Below are 6,437 nucleotides of genomic sequence, written 5' to 3' on the forward strand. Positions count from 1 at the left end.
ATGTTTCGAGGGAGCATGTCATTTTTTCTTTCCTATAAATAGGGAGGACGTGAGAAGAGAAAATGTGAGGAATTTGGAGAGAATGAGTGAGAAGAGAAAGAAAAGAGAGAAACTGTGAGTTGTACAAGTTTGATATTCTCCTCATAGTAAAATCACCCTCCCGTGAACGTAGTCAAGTTGACGAACCACGTAAATCATGTGTCTTTACTGTGTATTAGCTATTGCTTGTAGGTTCCCTCTACAAGTCAGTCCTAGAACTGATGAGAGGAAGAGTGTATACCTCACTTTGTTGAGATATTTCACTTTCTATTCTTATTTTCTTAATGAAACGGGAATATAAAGGTTGACTTAAGATTTTGTGACAACAAAAGATAGGGCTCTCTCTCTCAAGATATCGCTTCCGTGATGTAGGAGGGCATGACTCTGTGCCCAATAATTAGTATCATAGCCCTTTTATTTAGATTGGAGGTGGTAAAATTTCAGATCTGATATGGTGCTTGATTATTGTGTGGTGAACACAAGGTATTTGTTGGAATTCCTGAGAGAAACGGATTTATTAATACAAGCATAGAATGGTGTCTACAAGTAAAACAGTTAAAGTTGGAAAGTACGAGATCAAAAAGTTCAATGGGAAGAATGATTTTTTCCTATTGGAGGATGCAGATGAAAAACTCGTTGATTTCGTAGAAATTGCACAAGACTTTGGTAGGAAAAGAGAAGAAGCACAAAGATATGTCAGATGAGGATTAGGAAGAACTAGATCTGGAAGCACGGGCGTCGATTATCCTTTGACTTGAAAGGGATGTAGCTTTCTTGGTGGACGGAGAAGAAACGGCTGCGGGCGTGTGGTTAAAGTTAGAGAGCACATTCATGACAAAGAGTCTAACAAATCGGATCTATATGAAATCCATCTTGTATACTTGCAAGATGAAGGAAGGCTCATCAATCCAGGAGTACATTAACAAGTTCGATAGGATCATATCAGATTTGAATGACATAGATGTGACAGTGGAAGACGATGATCAGGTACTTCTACTACTTTTATCTTTGCCGAAGTCTTATGAGAATCTGGTTCAAACACTGATGCTTGTGGGTGATAATTTGACGATGGATGAGACTAGAACGGTGCTTCTAGCGGATGATCTACGAAAAATTACAACTAGTGATATGGCCACTGGTGGAAACAAAGAACAAGCGCAAGGATTGTTTGCTAGAGGAAGAGGTAATGAGTGAGAAAAAAGCAAGCGAGGAAAGTCTAGATCTAAATCAAGACCTCTTGCGGAAAGACCGTGTTTTAAATGCGGTGAGCTAGGGCATTTCACAGTCAATTATCCTAATAAGAGAGCAAGTAGGAAGAAGAACAACAACAAGACTAAGAGATGAGAAGGCAAGGGAGAGGCGAGCTACGTTTCAGAGGAAGTGAGCGATAAGGAGTGCTATGTCGTTACGGGTGGTGAAGATATCTCCGAGAAGTGGATTCTTGATTCGGGTTGCTCTTATCACATGCGCCCAAATAGAAAATGGTTTACTACCTACAGAAGCATTTATGGTGGAACCGTATTAATGGAGAATAACCATGCTTATAAAATGGTGGGGCTAGGTGATATCAACATCAAGATGTATGATGGAGTGGTCAGAACCTTGACGGATGTGAGGTGCGTTCCCGACTTGCGAAAAAATCTCATCTCAGTTGGTGCATTGGACTCCGGCTGTTGTAGGATTATTACAGAGAACGGAGTGAAGAAGTTTGTTTGGGATTCCTTAGTAGTGATAAAGGGTATTCATCACGGTAACTTATATACTCTCTCAAGTATGACGGTGTCATGAGATGCAATAGTTGGAGCTGATGGAAGTAATAGAGACTCATGTAAGCACACTCGGTTATGGCATAGGCGGCTTGGGCACATGTCAGAGAAGGGTCTAGATATGCTTAGTAAGGAGGGTTTGTTAAAAAATCTGAAGAAGCCTTGCATGGATTTTTGTGAGGATTGTGTGTATGGAAAGGCGCACAGGGTCCAGTTTCTGAGAAGCAATCACAACAGCGAAGGGATACTAAATTATGTGCACACGGATGTTTGGTGTCCGGCTCAGACTAATTCAAAGGGTGGTTCCAGATATTTTATCTCTTTCATAGATGATCATTCGAGGTATGCTTGGATTTATTTTCTGAAGCATAAGAATGAGGTATTCGAGACATTAAATAAGTGAAAGGCGATGGTTGAGAACAGGAAAGGGAAAAAATTGAAGACACTAAGATCTGACAACGGTACTGAGAATACAGATGGTGCCTTCAAGGAGTTCTGTGATCATGAGGGCATTGCTAGACCCTGGACAGTCAGATCTACACCACAGCAGAATAGCGTCACGGAGAGACTGAACTGAACACTACGGAGAAAACAGTGAGTATGTGATCATATACTGGTTTGGGTAAAGAATGGTGGGCAGAGTCGATTGCTACAGCTTGCTATATAGTGAATCGATCTCCAAATTCGATATTGGATGGTGATACACCCTATCGGGTGTGGTCAAGGGAGCATGCAGATTATGAGAGGCTCCGGATTTTCGGATGCACCGCCTATTATCACGTCAACGAGGGAAAGCTTGATACGAAGGCCAAGAAGGCAATATTCTTGGGGTATGCAAAGGGTATAAAAGGCCATCGCCTTTGGTGTACAGAAGATTCGAAGTTCGTGATCAGTAGGTATGTTACCTTTGATGAGAAATCCATGATTGCCAGGGCATCCAAGAGTGATGGTGTTGGGACTGTTATGACTTCAAAATCCCAAGTTATTGAGATAGAACCTACATACCAACCAGGTTCTAGTCGTGTTCAAGAGGAGGATCATGAAGATGATGAGCTTGAATAGGAGGAGGTTCAGCAAGAAAATACACATGTACTATAACAACAGCAGCTCGAGGATAGTTTGGCTTCCACTAGGCCAAGGTGAGTATACAAGCAGGTACAGAAGCTAGGGTTTGATCAACCCCTGAAGCACTATGGGTAAATTAATTTGGTTGAATATGCACTCTCGATGGAGGATAATGAGTCGGTCACCTTCAAGGAAGCTATTCGGGATAGAGATAGTGAGAGTTGGTTGGCTGTAATGGAGGAGGAGATGGAACCTCTCCGGAAGAACCAAACTTGGGAAGTGGTCTCATTGCCCATAGGAAGGAAAGTTATTGGTTGTAAGTGGGTGTATAAGAGAAAGAAAGATCCGTCAGAGCTCATTAGTACAAGGTACAAGGCTAGGCTAGTGGCTAGGGGTTTGCACAAACAGAGGGTGTGGATTATAATGAGATATTTTCTCCGGTGGTGAAACACACTTCCATTGGGGTGCTATTGAGTATTGTTGCTCATGGTGATCTTGAGCTGGAACAACTCAATGTTAAAACGGTCTTCTTGTACGGAGACTTAGATGAAAAGATCTATACGCATCAACCTGAGGGCTACAAGGTTCAGGATAAAGAGCATCATTTATGTCGCTTAAGGAAGTCACTCTATGGATTGAAGCAATCTCCTCGGCAGTGGTACAAACGATTTGATTTCTTCATGTTGAAGCATGGATTTTCCCGAAGTAACTATGATTGTTGTGTTTACATTCGGAAGATTTGTGGAGGTGATTATATTTATCTCCTTCTGTATGTGGATGACATGCTTATTACTTCGAAGAATAAGGTAGAGATAAATAAGCTAAAATCTCAATTTGGTAAAGAGTTCGAGATGAAGGACATGGGCGTTGCAAGAAAAATACTGGGTATGGAGATTAGGAGAGAGCGTACGAATCGGCAATTGTTCTTGAGTCAGAAGGGCTATATTGAGCGGGTGATCATGAGGTTCAAGATGCAAAGTGTTAAGTCGGTGGTGACCCCTTTGGCTCTACATTTTAGGCTTTCAAGTAAACAATCTCCCACTACAGTGGAAGATAAATCACACTTGGAGTGTGTTCCCTATGCTAGTGTAGTTGGCATCTTAATGTACCCAATGGTGTGTACACGCTCAGATATTTTACAGACGGTTAGTATGGTCAGCAGGTTCATGGTGAATCAAGGAAAGGCGCACTGGGAAACGGTAAAGTAGGTCCTGAGGTATTTGAAGGGTACCGTGGATACGGGTTTGTGTTTTGATGGAGATACATGTCATATTGACGGGTTTGTGGACTCGGATTATGCGGGCGATCTAAATAGACAGCGATCTACTACTGGGTATATATTCAGGATACATAGGTCTCTAGTTAGTTGGCGATCAATGTTGCAGGCTACAGTGACACTTTCTACTATAGAGGCCGAGTACATGGCCATAGCGGAGGGAGTGAAGGAAGCATTATGATTGTGGGGTCTTCTAGATGATTTGGGGATTGAGCAGAAGAGCGTGAACTTGTGGTGTGACAGTCAGAGTACGATTCACTTGGCAAAGAATCAAGTTCACCATGCTCATACCAAGCATATCGACATCAGGTATCATTTTGTGCGGTGTCATAGAGGAAGGTGATATTTCTCTCATGAAGGTGCACACGAATGAGAATCTCGTAGACATGTTAACCAAAGTGGTGACAGGAAGCAAGTTCTAGTATTACTTGGATTTGTTTCATATCAGTCTGTGTTGATCTGCCCAAGAGGGTATGGCCCTTTCGGGGCAGTGATGGGGATGAGGTGGAGACTATGTTGGTGAATAATTACAGAACTACGGTTAGCTTGATCCCGGTAGAGGGTACGTAGGCAGCCACGGTATAGTAGCGCAGCTGGTTTGGCCTAGTTGGTGTTTCTGATCTCCCTGGTGATGTTCGTGGTGTTCATCCAAAATTTAAGGTTTGTCAAATGATGTACGAGAATGGGGAATTATGAATCTGCGAAACTGCTCGCATGTTGTTCAGGGAGCGATGCCCCCCCCCGCCCCCCCCCCCGGAAATGGAGCCAATGTTTCGAGGGGCATGTCTTTTTTCTTTCCTATAAATAGGGAGGATGTGAGAAGAGAAGATGTGAGGAATTTGGAGAGAGTGAGTGAGAAGAGAAAGAAAAGAGAGAAATTGTGGGTTGTACAAGTTTTGTATTCTCCTCAGAGTGAAATCTCCCTCCCGTAGACGTAGGAAAGTTTGTCGAACCACGTAAATCACGTGTCTTTACTGTATGTTGGCTATTGCTTGTAGGTTCCCTCGACAAGTCAGTCCTAGAACTGATGAGAGGAAGAGTATATATCTCACTTTGTTGAGATATTTTACTTTCTGTTCTTATTTCCTTAATGAAACGGGAATATAGAGGTTGACTTTGTGACAACAAAAGCCAGGACTCTCTCTCGGGATATCGCTTCCGCGGCGTAGGAGGGCGTGACTCTGCACCCAACAGTTGCGTTGGGCAAGAAGGACATGTACCAACTTCTTCGGTCCCTGAAGTTGAGGAGTTTGGTGTGTCTGGGCTTTTGTGCATGGACAATGTAGGCTTGAGAATTTGTTATATTGCTTCCATGGACTTCATATAAAATGGAAGAGAATAAAAGGAGCAAGAGAAACGTAGGATGAGAGAAATTTATGGATTGATGAAGCGGACATAGTGCAAAGAGAAAAATAGTAGTAAGGGTTATATAGGGTCCATGACAGTTCAGGTTCATATTTGTATAAAAAAATTAGGAGGATGATAAGTAGGGATCAGGGATCCAATGTATATGAAAACATTGCTTTAGGACTAAAGAGCAAGAAGTTAGACATAATGTGTGTATATATGTACGTATAATAGGAAAAGTACAAATTTAATTGGTATGTATGTTTTACTAATACTGGAAGAAAGCATGCTATGAGTAGATTGTGAAAGATAGAGCATCCTATGAGTGGATAATGAAAGATTTTTCTTTTTTTTTTTTGTCAAGTGTTAATGGAAGATGCAAATTGAAGAGCAGATTCACGTCCCTCTGTTTTCTTTTTAATTACATTACACTCTTTTGTTCATTAGAAACTAAACTCAATCAGAAGCAAAGTTTGTTCTTACTTGTCAAATTATAAGAAATGCTTCTTATTTTGCTGATTAAAGCAGCTTGATTATTAGAAGGATAATGTGTACAATACTGTTGTGTTTTGGTGATAGAGCTTAATTAGTACGAGGCATCTCCCCGATAAAATAAAGGGAAGGCACGGCCATGAGAAAATGGCACACAAAATTGATGATTATTCAATGATCATGGGATATAACATTCATTATGAAAAAAATAAGTTTGGATTAGATTCATCAGAGCAACTTGGAAACAATTCAACAGTTATTGGAAAACAAACCACACGCAGAGACCAGACACGCATAGCATATAGCTATGCAAGTCACAAACTAACGAGAAACTGCAAGACACGACAATTATACTCATAAACTTTATTATCATCTTGACATTCTATATAGATGTCAAGATTTTTATATTTCAAGTATCTTCTCAAGGAGCATATCCACCACCACCGGAACTT

The sequence above is a fragment of the Asparagus officinalis genome, chromosome 10 (genome assembly GCF_001876935.1).
Source record: "Asparagus officinalis chromosome 10, Aspof.V1, whole genome shotgun sequence".
In the NCBI taxonomy this organism is placed as follows: Eukaryota; Viridiplantae; Streptophyta; class Magnoliopsida; order Asparagales; family Asparagaceae; genus Asparagus; species Asparagus officinalis.